Below are 12,402 nucleotides of genomic sequence, written 5' to 3'. Positions count from 1 at the left end.
ACCTGGCCGGCCGGGCGTCCAACGGCGGACGCCGAAGAAGGGTCCGTTCATTGTCCCCGTTTCGCCCCTGGGAGGCCCCCTCATCTGGACCTCAGCCCAAATAGACCGCTCACGGAACATTCTGACCCCTCCCCCCCCCCCCCCCCCCCCCCCCGTCTCTCTCAGAAATGACGAAGCTAAGATTTGCTGGACGGGGCTCAGCCGGTAAGAGCTCAGCTGGCAGAGTGGAGCCTCCCCACGTCTGCGTCCAGGGGACCCCCGGCGGTGGCGTGGGTGTGTGAGGTCACGGGGAGGAGAGGGCACCGAATCTCCGGGGCCCGTGGCAGGGAGAGGCCTCTTGGCCGGAGAAGTCCCGAAGGGGCCACAGCAGGAGGCCTCCGTGCGAGGAGCCCAGAGAGCAAGCGATTTTCTTGGGATCACACAGTTACTCAGTAGCACAGCCAACACGGATGCTGGCCCCCTGACTCCCGGTGCCATGGTCCCCCCCCCCCGGGTGCGACAGTTTCCCGAACTTGGCTCTGATGCCCGACCATCTGTTTGGAGGCCGCCCCGCCAGCGAGGTGCCCTGGGTGGAAGCTGATGGAAGCCGACGAAGGCGCAGAAACCACACGGCATCCTGTCAGGGGGAGGGATCCTCTCCAACTGGAAATGTCCTCATTTTATGCCACAAACAACAAGACGGGAGGAAATAAACCCAGACCATCAGCCAAGTGGCGCCGCCTGCTTCTGCAAGGACCGAGCCCCCGCACCGGCCGTCATTACGGGGCAAGTGGCTGCTTTAAGCACAGCGCCGACCCTGCTAACGTCAGGTCAGAGCTCTCGGCTCCGGGCTTGGCCACAATCTCTTGCGTCCTTCCTGTGGACGATCAAGGTGGGGACAAGGGCTCGTGCAAACAGAGTCCCCGCGAGAACCAGTCGACGGGCACTGACAGGGAGCCTTGTGATGCCACACCCAGGGGCCCTTGGCCCCGGTTTCGGAGACCTGATGCCTGGCACAGGCTGGGTTTGGCTTGGAAAGGGACGGGGCTGTGACCACACGCGAGAGCGGGCCGTCAAAACACCGTGAGGTCATTGCAAACATCAACCTCCCTCAACTTCCTGCAAGGTCTCAGACGTGGCGGCCCCAAGGACGACCGCGCACTCGGCCAGGACCGTGCTTTGAGCGCCCGTGGGGAGCCAGGCCCCGGGCTCAGCCCCGAGGCTGGTGGGGAACACGACACCAGTGAGGGCAGCTGTGCACAAGGAGGGTCAGCTTCTCGGCCTTGTCTGGGGGCATCTGTCAGAGCAACAGGATGCTTCTTTAGGCTCGGCCAGATCCACCAGCTGTCAGACACAGGTAAGGTTTGCACGAGTCGGCACGCCTTCGTTTATTCTCAACTCGGGGATGAAACACAATCCAGCCGGCGGACCAGAGCCTCTAGCTGCCCAACCAGGAGGAAAAGGAAACCGTCCACACCACCCTTCTTGTGCCCAATGGCCAATGGCCGTCTTCCCACACGGTGGCTCTCGGAAACCCGAGGGCTTCCCAGAGCCCCTGACTTGCCTGCCTTCCAGCCCCAAGGTGAGGCAGAAAGGCCCACATGGGGACTTCAGAGACCCCCTTCTGGGATGTGCCCAGAGCGGAACCTTGAGTTCGCTCCCCCTCCCTCGGCCCCAGGTCTGTTCCGTGACGCTGGGCACGTCAAAGGTAGCCCCTGAGAGGGAGCGCCCTGGCAAGGAAGGAGACCCGGGAGGAAGTAAGTGGTCCTCTCCCCTACCAGGGCCCTCACCCTCACCCCTGCTCACTTCCCCATCTCACACCCTGATTGAGCAGCAGCCCTGTCCTCTCCCAGTAGCCCTGTCCACCACCTCTTACAGACCTCTAGAATCTGTCCCCGTCACTGGGTCACCGTTCTTTTCTTCTGGTTGAGGGAAAAAGCCTCCGAGCTGCTCTCCCTGCCCTGATCTGCCTTCTCCCACCCAACCCGCGTGGCTGCCAGGGCCATCTTGCCCAAATCCGAATGTACCCACGCCTGCCTCCTGCTCACGCTCTCTCCGTGGCTCTCGGTCGCCTCTGGGCCGGAACTCCTGAGCGTGACCCTTTACAGCCCGGCCTCTGCTCACCTGCCCGGTCACTCCCAGCACCACTAGACGAAACCATCGCGAACAATGTAGAAATTAAACTTTCTGAATACAACAAGCCGGGGAGGATACGTTCTCCCACGCCCCACGCCCCGTGAGACTCCAAGCCACCTCCGTTCTGCCCTCCACCACGCAGTCGGTGGCGGTCTCCCCGTGGGGTGGCGCATTCCAAGGGGCCAGGGAGGGGCGAAGTCCACCCCTAAAGTCTGAGCAACGAGCACGGAGCCTGGGGCGCGGGAGACGGTCAGTACACGTTGGCCGAATGGAACGCTGGTTTGAGCAGCCCCTTTCTAACTGCTGCCTTCTGGAAGGTTTTCCATTGTTGCAACGAAGCCCAAAGTTAGCTACTTTTGAAGCACCCTACTGCATCCTGAACCCCATTGTCAGATGGGCTTATTCGGTGCCTACAATTGCCCTAAGCGTGGCCAATTAGTTCGTCGACTGTGCGCAGCAACCCAGTGCCTTAGGTGCTATTATAATCTCCCTTTTATGGGGGAGAACACTGGGTTTGCAAACCAGTGGGAAAGATTTGCCCCAAGTTACCTGGTCTTCACGCGCCGGGGTCAAATCCAGACCCACCAGCTTCTATACCCTGCACCTTTGGCAACTCTTATCACCCCATTTCACAGACGAGGAGATGGAGGCTCAGAAAGTTCAGGGAGATGTTCAGGGCCACACAGCTTGCAGCCCCCTTGTTGAGAGCCACCACCCTCCCCGCATCTGGTGATCAGCCCCGTGGCTCGGGAGGCTGAGAAGAAAGGACCGGATGTGTCGACAACCAGGTCCCCAAGACCCCAGAAGAGCAGGAGAAGCTCTGAGGACAAAGGACGCACTGTCCCCAGTCCTCGGGAAACGTATGCCGGCCAAAGGAAGGAAGACTTGGGTCCTGCCTGGATGTTCTTGGCAGTTGGGGATACATGTGACTCACGGTATTTATACAGAACAGGCTGCCCACGTTCCTCTGACCTGCCTGGGTAGCAAGGCTACCACGGAATACCAGTGCCCGAGAGAATTCCAGATTAAACAAAGGAAAATCAATCAGGGAGAAGACACACATACACACACGCGCGCACACACAGAACAAAAGGTGGCATGGTTTCGCACAGCTCCTCAGGATTCTGGAAGGTCCAGAGCGGGAGCTGTGACTCTGCACAGGGGTGAAGGGCGAACACCGCCCCGTCACGCTGGGCAGTCCGGGCACCCCGCAGAGGCCTAGAGCTTTCACACGTGCCTCTGAGTCCCGACCCTGACCTAATGGGGCCGAGTGAGCAAGTCTTTCCACTTGATGGAGCCTCCGTTTCCCCAACCACAAAATCGGGTTATCAAAACCCACATCTTGAGGTTCGCTGCGAGGACCCATGAAATAATGCACAGTGTGGCATGCGGGCCTGATACATAGTAAGTGCTCAATGAACGCGGCCCCGCTCCCCTCCCCTCCCCCGCGTAAGAGAACATCCTTCTCTCCCCTCAAAATGGTAAAAAGTCCTTGCCCGCCATTTAAGTGATCAACGCCCCCACCTTCCCGTCCTGAGTGCTACAGAGAGTGAGGAGGGGAGGACAGGACGTGCCCCGGGGGCCCTCGCGCCCGCGCCCTCGCCCTCGCTCCAGGGCACAGCCTGTCGTGACCAACACACAAACAGGGGTGGCAGAGAAACCCGAGGAAAAGCGATTTTTGCAGCACAGCCACCGGCCTCCCGAACAAAGCAACAAGCGAGCTGGACCCAGCAAGGCATCCGGGAGCACCCCTGAGAGTGACCATCGGCCCAAACGCGGCCCAAGCCTCCCGCAGACGGAATCCGCTCCCCGGCGTGTGAGGCGGCCAACGTCACACCTTGCGTCTCTCCACCGCTGCTCCTAACCGCACGGGGACGGCCAGGGCATCCATGCAAGAGGGGAAATGGGTGAGGCCAGTTTGAGAATTATATAATCCTCCATTTTCAAAAACAGGACTGGGTATTTTTGGAAAGAACTGGCAGGGCAAGCTGCTTAATAGCCTCTCTGGATGGCCTGCGGAGACTCAGAAAACGGCTCTGTCTCTGGGGCTCTAGAAAAATGTGCTCCCCAGTACAGCCGAAGAAGGACCAACAGGCCACGTTGGCTTGAGCCGCTGGAGACAGGCGCTTGGCTCTGGGACTCCGCAGACATAGGGGGAGCCTGTAGAAGCCTGGGCCGGCTCTGCAACGCACCCTGGGCGGAGGGGAGGCGGGAGCCGTCCTCCCGCGGGTGTCTACGGGCCGACCCCTGCGGCGGCTCCTGCCAAGCCCCCTGGGGAACACAGCTGGTCAAGGACGACAAAGGCCTGGCGGCCACTTCCGCTACCCCACTTTCTGCTCCCGAGCCAGACATGACTAATCAAGCACAGCTCTCCTCCTCTATGAGCCCCAGACCCAACCCTTCCCACAATTCCCGAAGCCACCCACAGCCACCGGGAACCGGCGGGAACCAGGTGACGCTTCTTGATTCCGCCGGCAGTAACTAGCAAGCCGCACGCGGGCGTCAGTTTGGGTCCCCGGTGTGTCACGTTAGGATACGGACAAACTGCTGGATGAGGGGAAACCTTCCCATTTGTCTGGGGACAAATAGCAAGTGCTTTCGAGTACGTGGCACCTTGCTAAAATTAAAGCCACCCACAAATACTCAGGTTCGCCCCTCCTGTGGGCCCCTGGTGAGTCGGCACCTCCCTACCCCCTCTGAAGTCGCATGATCATGTGACTCGACTTGGGCAGAAGTGACATATGTCACACACATAAAGGTTTTGTTTTTTTTTTTTTAACGTTATTTGTTTTTGAGAGAGACAGAGACAGAGCGCGAGCAGGGGAGGGGCAGAGAGAGAGAGGGAGACACGGAATCCGGAAGCGGGCTCCAGGCTCCGAGCCGTCAGCACAGAGCCCGACGCGGGGCTCGAACCCACGAACCGCGAGATCATGACCCGAGCCGAAGTCGGACGCTCAACCGACTGAGCCACCCAGGCGCCCCCACACACGTGAAGTTTTAAGAGCCAGCGTATGGCTGGCCACGTGCCCCTCCCCCCACCCTGGTGGTCGCAGAAGTGCCCGCTGAGACGGGGCACCCACCAGCGTGGGGCCCTGAGCGGCCACAGTGGGCAGTGCCTCCTTGCTGAAATTTATGTTCCCCGATCAGACCATTTTCCCAAGAGGTGGGGCATGTTAGCAAGTCAGAGATCTCACTGAAAAATGAAATAGTACTTGGAAATTGACCCAGAAACACCAAAATTATTTCCAAGATGACCGAACACAACCATTTAAAAATAAAGCCAGAGTTTACCACCACGGCCTCCTACGTGAAGGGCCTTGCTCATCTATGCAACGGTCACCCGAATCCTCAGATCCGGCCACACCCCAGCCCTAAACGTCCCCACGATGCTCTCTGCCTTTGCTCGCCATTATTTGTGGAGATCCTGTTCCTTCGGAAGCAATATCCAGTTATTTAAAACACGACCTCCCCACTTCTTTTCTCCGCAATGACAGATAAACTAAGGTTTCGGGAAAGCCTGCCCCCGGCCTTCCACACCCTCAGCTCCCAGCTATATATAATCATAATAATTATATCAGCTAATGTGCCATAATTTTAGCTCCTTCTTTCTACTAACGGCTTTCGGTTAGTATTTCTACGATAATAGCCTTATTGTAAACCTTTTACTGTCAGCCAACAACATTTTTTTTCTGCAAACAGAGTATATATTACAAACATCGAAATATAATAATAGATTTCCCCTTACTGTCTTCAGGCACGTAAATAACACCTCTCCGGTGAAGTCACGAAGTCATGGGGGGAAGGAGCCGTCTCCTCAGCTCAGCGTGTGCAGCTCAGGGTTCGTTGGTCAGCTGGTCTGTGCCCAGCGCTGTGCCTGGGGCTGTGTGGACGCCATATTCTCCCGCCCCCATGTCATGCCTGTCTCTCTCTCCCGAGCTCCCGTCCCACCCCTCCTCACACAAAGTGAGCAGAGTTCAAATCCAGCCGACCGGCCCAGGTTGGAACACCGGAGGGGGAGACAGACTCAGTTTGGGTGGAGGTGGTGAGGGACTCTAGCAAAGGAATTCTGACACCAGAGTGATGGGGGAAGGCTTCCTGGAGGAGGAGCAGGCTTGAGCTGGGCTGGGGGGCCCGGCTTGTTTGCGGGGCAGCGGGAGGGCTGGCCTGAGTGAAGCCAATGCCAGGTGGGGAGGAGGGGGGAGGGCGAGACCGTGAAGGTAGGCATACGTGTCAGCCCGAAGGCATTCCCAGAGAAGGAGGCAGGAAGGGGCCAGAGGCAACAGCGGAACAGAGTTTCTGCCTCCCCCAAAGCCCCGATTCTGTGCTTTGGAGCTTCCCCTCCCTGGAGAGGGGCCGGTGGGAGCCGGTCCAACCTGCCTCTCCTCCACCGAGGGGAGCACGGAGAAGGGAGGCCTGGGGCCCTGGGCCCCGCTGCGGTGGACGGAGCACGCGGGGCCTCCCATCCTCCCTCCCTCTCCCTGCACCAGGTGAACCTTCCAGGCCACCGCGCACACTTTGTCCTGAGACCTTCCACACCTTTGAAAACAGAACAGCACCAGCTTTCACTGCAAAACAGCACTGCAAAGGGTTTGCTTTAGAAAGTCGCGGTCTCTCTTTCCCCGCTTGGGAGTGTTAAGCATAAATTTCAATGTGGAAGAACATTGGAAAGAGGGCACCAGTAATGGACTCATCCCAGGAAAAGTATTTATTCTTGCCTTGCCTCGGCCAAGGAAAGTTTCTCTGCTGGAAAAAGCACCTCACCGTCCACCGAGCTGTATGGCAAAGATTAAAAATAGAAATAAAGAAGTAATTCTGACATGTTTATCATTTTCCCTTTAACTCCTAGCGTTCCGGAGCTTCTCCCTCCTGCTTGGAAGAAAATCGTATTTCTTAAGACTTCCAAGGAATATCCCACTAATAAAACGTGGTCTCTCTCTCTCTCTCTCTTTTTTTTTTTTTTTTTTTTAAAGGCACAGGCCCGGTCTTTTTAATTAGAGGATATTTATCCTGGCCCTTCATTTTTATAACTGGGAAGCAAAGGCAGAGGAAGGAAGGGGGAGAAAAAGGCCCGCTGAGCACCCACTTGGTTCCAGGCGCGGTGCCGTGGTTTTCCGTGTGCTCCGTCGTGGGATCCCCACGGCCACGCTACCTGGAGGGATTCTTGGCCTCATTTTCACGGTCGGCGGGTCTGAGGTACAGTCGCTAAATGACTCCGCACGTGACACACACAGCCCGGGCCAGAGCAACAACCAGAAGTAACGTCTGTGACACGCGGCCTACGTGGCACCGTCCGGCGCGTCCGTGACTTCTCCAAGGCCACGTCGGGCAAACCGCGGTCCGGGTCGGCTTCACGGTTTTGCCTTCGCCCCGAGGCCCAGCTCAGGGCTGCAGAGCCGGCCGAGGAGTCCGGGACCGACAGACTCGCCCCGTCCCATCCCTCAGCCCGTCTGGTCTTCCCCACGGCCCTGGTGGCTGGGCCAGGCAGCCACACAATGTCCACTGGGTCAAGGAGGAAGCGGAACTGCAGACAGGACAAGGGGGTTCCCACAGTCGCAGAGAAGTACCTGGTCCTTCTTCCCACGTTCGTCCGGTGTGTTTTCCACGGAACCACACACGGACTACAGATGGCGGGCTTTCCCTGACGTGGCGGGGGAGGGGACAGCCTCCCCAGACGAGCGAATTCCTACCGTACTCTCATCGCTGCGACCGGTCGGCGCTCGGGGACCGGACTGGGGGGCTGTCCACCTGCACCGCCCCTGCCCGTCCTGGGGGGAGGGGAGACAGCACACGCAGCCAGACGTCGCTGCCGTGCGAGGTCCACGGCCCTCGGGTGAGGCCCACGAGTGTGCACGCGTGGGGAAGGAGGCGTCGGGTTGGTGCCACGGGCTCCGTGGCATCCCTCACCCCCTGGTAGCGCCCCTCTCCTCACCCACATTTCCCCTGCAAACAGGTACGGGACACGAGGGGAGGGGACCCAGCACGTGCTGGACGCGCCAGGGAGCTTCTGCTCAATACGGTGCATGAGGAGCTGGGGGAGAGGACCCCGGGGGAGGACGGTGAAGCGGTTCCTGGAGAACCGCACCGAGGCGCCCAGGGGGCAGGCGAGGGGGGCGGGGCGCCCCCAAGGACAGACGCAGGGATGCCGCACGGCAAATCGAAGACGGACGTGCGGTTCCAGCACCAGAAAGGAAGGGGATGGAGACCGGGGGTTGGCACCTGCTGAGGAGGCCGGGCCAAGCCACAGGTGGCTCGGGAGTCAGGCCCGCTGGGTGGGATCCCGCAGGGAGAAGGCTCCCTGCTGGGGCCTGGGCCGTCCCCCGGCCCCTGCGGCCCGGGCCACAAGCACACGCACGCTCAGCGGGGGCCGCGGGGTGCCACTCGCTGCTTTGCTCTGGCCCAGGTAAGCCTCCTGTCGCTGAAAAAGGGCTGAAAATAGGGGCGCTTGGGTAGCTCAGTGGGTTGAGCATCCGGCTCTTGATTTCAGCTCGGGTCATGATCTCGGGTTTGAGGCCCGCATCAGGTTCTGTCCACACTGGCAGCGTGGAGCCTGCTTGGGATTCTCTCCCTTTCACTTTCTCTCTGTCCCTCCGCCCGCTCACGTTCTCTCTCTCTTTCTCTCTCTCTCTCTCAATCAATCAATCAATCAATAACTGACTGAAAAATAAAAAGGGCTTGGCGTGGGGATCGTTTCCTAATGTGAAAAAAATATCAAATCACCATAATGTGCACCTGAAATAAATAGGATATTGTATGTCAACTATAGTTCAATTTATTTTTTTTTTAATTTTTTTTTAACGTTTATTTATTTTTGAGACAGAGAGAGAGCATGAACGGGGGAGGGTCAGAGAGAGGGAGACACAGAATCTGAAACAGGCTCCAGGCTCTGAGCCGTCAGCACAGAGCCCGACGCGGGGCTCGAACTCACGGACCGCAAGATTGCGACCTGAGCCGAAGTCGGCCGCTTAACCGACTGAGCCACCCAGGCGCCCCTATAGTTCAATTTAAAAATTAATGAGAAAGAGGGAAAAAGAGGAAGGAGGGAGGGAGGAAAAAAGGAAAGGAAAAGAAAGGAAGAGAAAAATGAAAACAAAGGAAAGAAAAGAGAAGAAAAATAAGGTAAAAAGGGGCCTATGAAACATTCTGCCGACGCAGAAGACAACTATCCCACCAGAGGCCAGAAACAAGTGACTTTGACAAGGTATCTGATTTACCATCTCAGCAAACTCCAGGGACACCCGGGCTTACGGAACAAAAGCCCAAAGACGAGGCGATGAGACAACAGGACACAAAAGGTAGCTGTTGGAGAACAGGTAAGGGGACACTGGGAGTTCGCGGGGACACCGAAAGGCGGCCGGGGGACTGAAACCTGCAGTGGGAGGAGAAAAGAACAGAACCAACCCTGGAGAAAAGAGCCTTTTGGAGGAAGCCCTGGGCGGCCGCCGTCTCCAGTCCTGCGCCTTTGCTGTGCCCCGCCCCCACCCCGGGCCCAGAGCAGACCCTCCAGGCCCCCTGAAGGCCCTCGGGGTGGGGGGTGGGGGGCAATGTTCCGCCTTGAGGCCTTCGGGGGGGTGCGGAAGAAGAGAAGGACTCCATCAGGTGGTGACAAGGAGCTTGGTCTGGAGGAAGGCGGCAGCGATGGGGGAGGACCAGGCCGGAGCACAGACACAACCGCGGGAAGCCAGGAAGCCCTGGCCACAAGCCAGAGCGTGACCTTTGGGCTGCTATGGATGGGAGCTGGCCTCTCGGCTTTGACCGGTATGCCTTCGGTGCTGCAAAATATGCAGCCAGGTGCTGGAGACACCCCAGCAAGCGAAATGTGCCCCCCCCCCCCATCCTTTAGAAGGCCATAGGCCACTGGGTTTTCTGTAGGGGAGAAAAAACTCTCAACTTGGCCTTTCAGAAAGACACTTGTAACGGATGTAAACTCAATTCATACTTTCGCAGCATCAAAGTTATTCCGGGCAGCATGATTGAGACGCCGGCTCTGAAATGATCTGCCTGCGTCCACATCTGAACCGTCCCGCCCTGCTGTGTGACCTTGGGCAAGTGACTTCACCTTTCTGGTTCTTACCCCTTAAAACAGCCCCGCTGCTCCTAGCACAAATGATGGTGACCATTCTATTAACGTCTTTGGAACAGTGGCCTGCTTCTGGTCACAGAGGGGCTCATTAGCTCGCTCCAGGTCAAGGGGGGGATAGTTGCGATTATTTTTAGCCTTCACCTTCTCCCTTTATCGCCAAGAGGCCAACGCCTTAGTAAAAATACAGTCAATCGTGCATCGTGAAGGGGCAAACGTGGCAGCTTGCTCTGACGCTCGTCTTCCTGGACCGGGGCGTGAGTCTGGTGTGGGCTTTCCCCGTTCTTGACCCTATCTTGAACAAAGCACCTGCCCCGTCCCTTTCCACAACAGGCGCGTCAACCTTTCAAGAGAAAGTGCGTGTGATCACTGCCAGGCCCAAGCTAGGCGTTTGGTAACCGTGCGATCCATCCCATGGGTTTTCTTAGCCTGATAAACGAGACCTCGCCATCTGCTCTCCTGCGCGTGAAACAAGACTTGACTAGACTCTTTTTATGATCGTCTCTAACCGTAAATTTGGCTGGTCTGATCAGGGAGCCCAGCCCGCCCGTACAAAAGCGTGAGGTTTCTCTCAGTACAACTTGAAACATCAAACGTCCCTGGGAGAGGCCGGAACGGTGGCGAGGAAGAAAGCGGTTCCCGTTTCCTGAGTTCTACGATGCTCTGCGCTTTGCACCTGATAGGCCTTGACTCAGGCAACCCGCAGAACAGCCCCACAAGCGGGCCCGATGGGGTCCGTTATACAGGGGCCAAACCGAGCCTCGGCAAGGGCAGGGAACTCACACGAGGCCACGCACCCGACGGAGGATTTGAATCTAAGTCTGTCTCCGAAACCCACGCTCTTTTATACCAGCCCGTAGTACTAACCGGAGGGTAACGGGGGTCTACAGGGATGACCCGAAGCCTCTGATCAAAATTAGCCTCAGAAGGACACGAAGAGAAAAGCGTTCAGGTGGTCCCTCGGACGCTGGCCACCCAGGAAATCATCACCCTGCTGAACAGCCACTCCCAGGGCTCACGGACGTCAGCCACAGACACGAACAACGTTCTCGCTGATTGTGAACTGCCAGGGGCCATGACAGAAGTTCTCTGGTGCTCAAAGCAGCTGGTCAGATTCTGCCAGAGAAACTAAGGCGTTTGTGGACCGTGTTGAAATCGGGTTCACGGAGGGGCGCCTGGGTGGCTCAGTGGGTTCAGCGTCCAACTCCTGATTCAGCTCAGGTCATGATCTCATGGTTTGGGTTCGAGCTCCACATTGGGCTCTGTGCTGATGGTGCAGAGCCGGCTTGGGATTCTCTCTCTCCCTTTCTCTCTGCCCCTCCCCTGCTCACTCGTTCGTTCGCTTTCTTTCTTTTCTTTCTTCCTTCCTTCCTTCCTTCCTTCCTTCCTTCCTTCCTTCCTTCCTTCCTTTTCTTTCTTCTTTTCTTTCTTCCTTTCTTCTTTCTTTCTTTTCCATTCTTTCTTCCTTTCTTTTTTCTTTCTTCCTTTCTTCCTTCCTTTTTCTTTCTTCCTTTCTTTCTTCTTTCTTTCTTTTCTTTTCTTTCTTCCTTTCTTCCTTTCTTCTTTCTTTCTTTTCTTTCTTTTCTTTCCTTCCTTCCTCTTTCTCTCAAAAAATAACTAAAAAAAAGTTGTTAAAAATAAATCGGACTCACAGAAAGCGTGACAGGAGAGGAGACACGGTCCATTCAGCAAGGTCGCCTCTGGTACATCTACACTTGACCGCGTCCGGGAGGGAATGAAACCAGTGCCATCGATCGCTCCCTGTAGAACTGTGCTCTGGGTTCCTGCGGTCCCTCAGTCACACCGGCCGAAAGGTCACACACACACACACGGACAACCACGGCACTTGCCTCCTCGGTGATGCAGGGACACGTGCAGCAGGCTGTCCCTGAGAATGACACAGCCTACCCACCCTCTCTTTCCCGCCTTCCCCAGACTTGGTTAGCCCCTGTCCCTTCCTGACACTCTCTTCTATTCGAGGATTTCTCGCGTTGAATTGTAACTGCCCGCTGACTTTTCTGTCCCCCTCCCCACTAGAGCTCAGGCAGGTTAGGGGAAGAGGCCGTATCCTAGAATCCGAGTGCCCACCGCGGGGTCTGGCATGCGGTCGGCATTCGAGCACGTTTACTAAATCAATAAGAAAGACAGTGTCAAGGTGACGGGCAGACTGATGGAGAGACAGGTGAATGGGCGGAAGGCAAGTTGGGTAG

The 12,402-nt window shown here is 57.2% G+C and overlaps 1 protein-coding gene across 2 annotated transcripts in view; it reads right to left on the bottom strand.

Moving 5' to 3' along the window:
* Positions 1-12,402, bottom strand: part of CEMIP (cell migration inducing hyaluronidase 1) — a 129,499-nt gene that overhangs the window by 92,769 nt on the left and 24,328 nt on the right. The window lies entirely within an intron of this gene.

The sequence above is a fragment of the Felis catus genome, chromosome B3 (assembly GCF_018350175.1).
Source record: "Felis catus isolate Fca126 chromosome B3, F.catus_Fca126_mat1.0, whole genome shotgun sequence".
NCBI classification, from domain to species: Eukaryota; Metazoa; Chordata; class Mammalia; order Carnivora; family Felidae; genus Felis; species Felis catus.
Note: the sequence above shows the minus strand (reverse complement) of the source record. Positions and strands in the feature narration are given on the sequence as shown.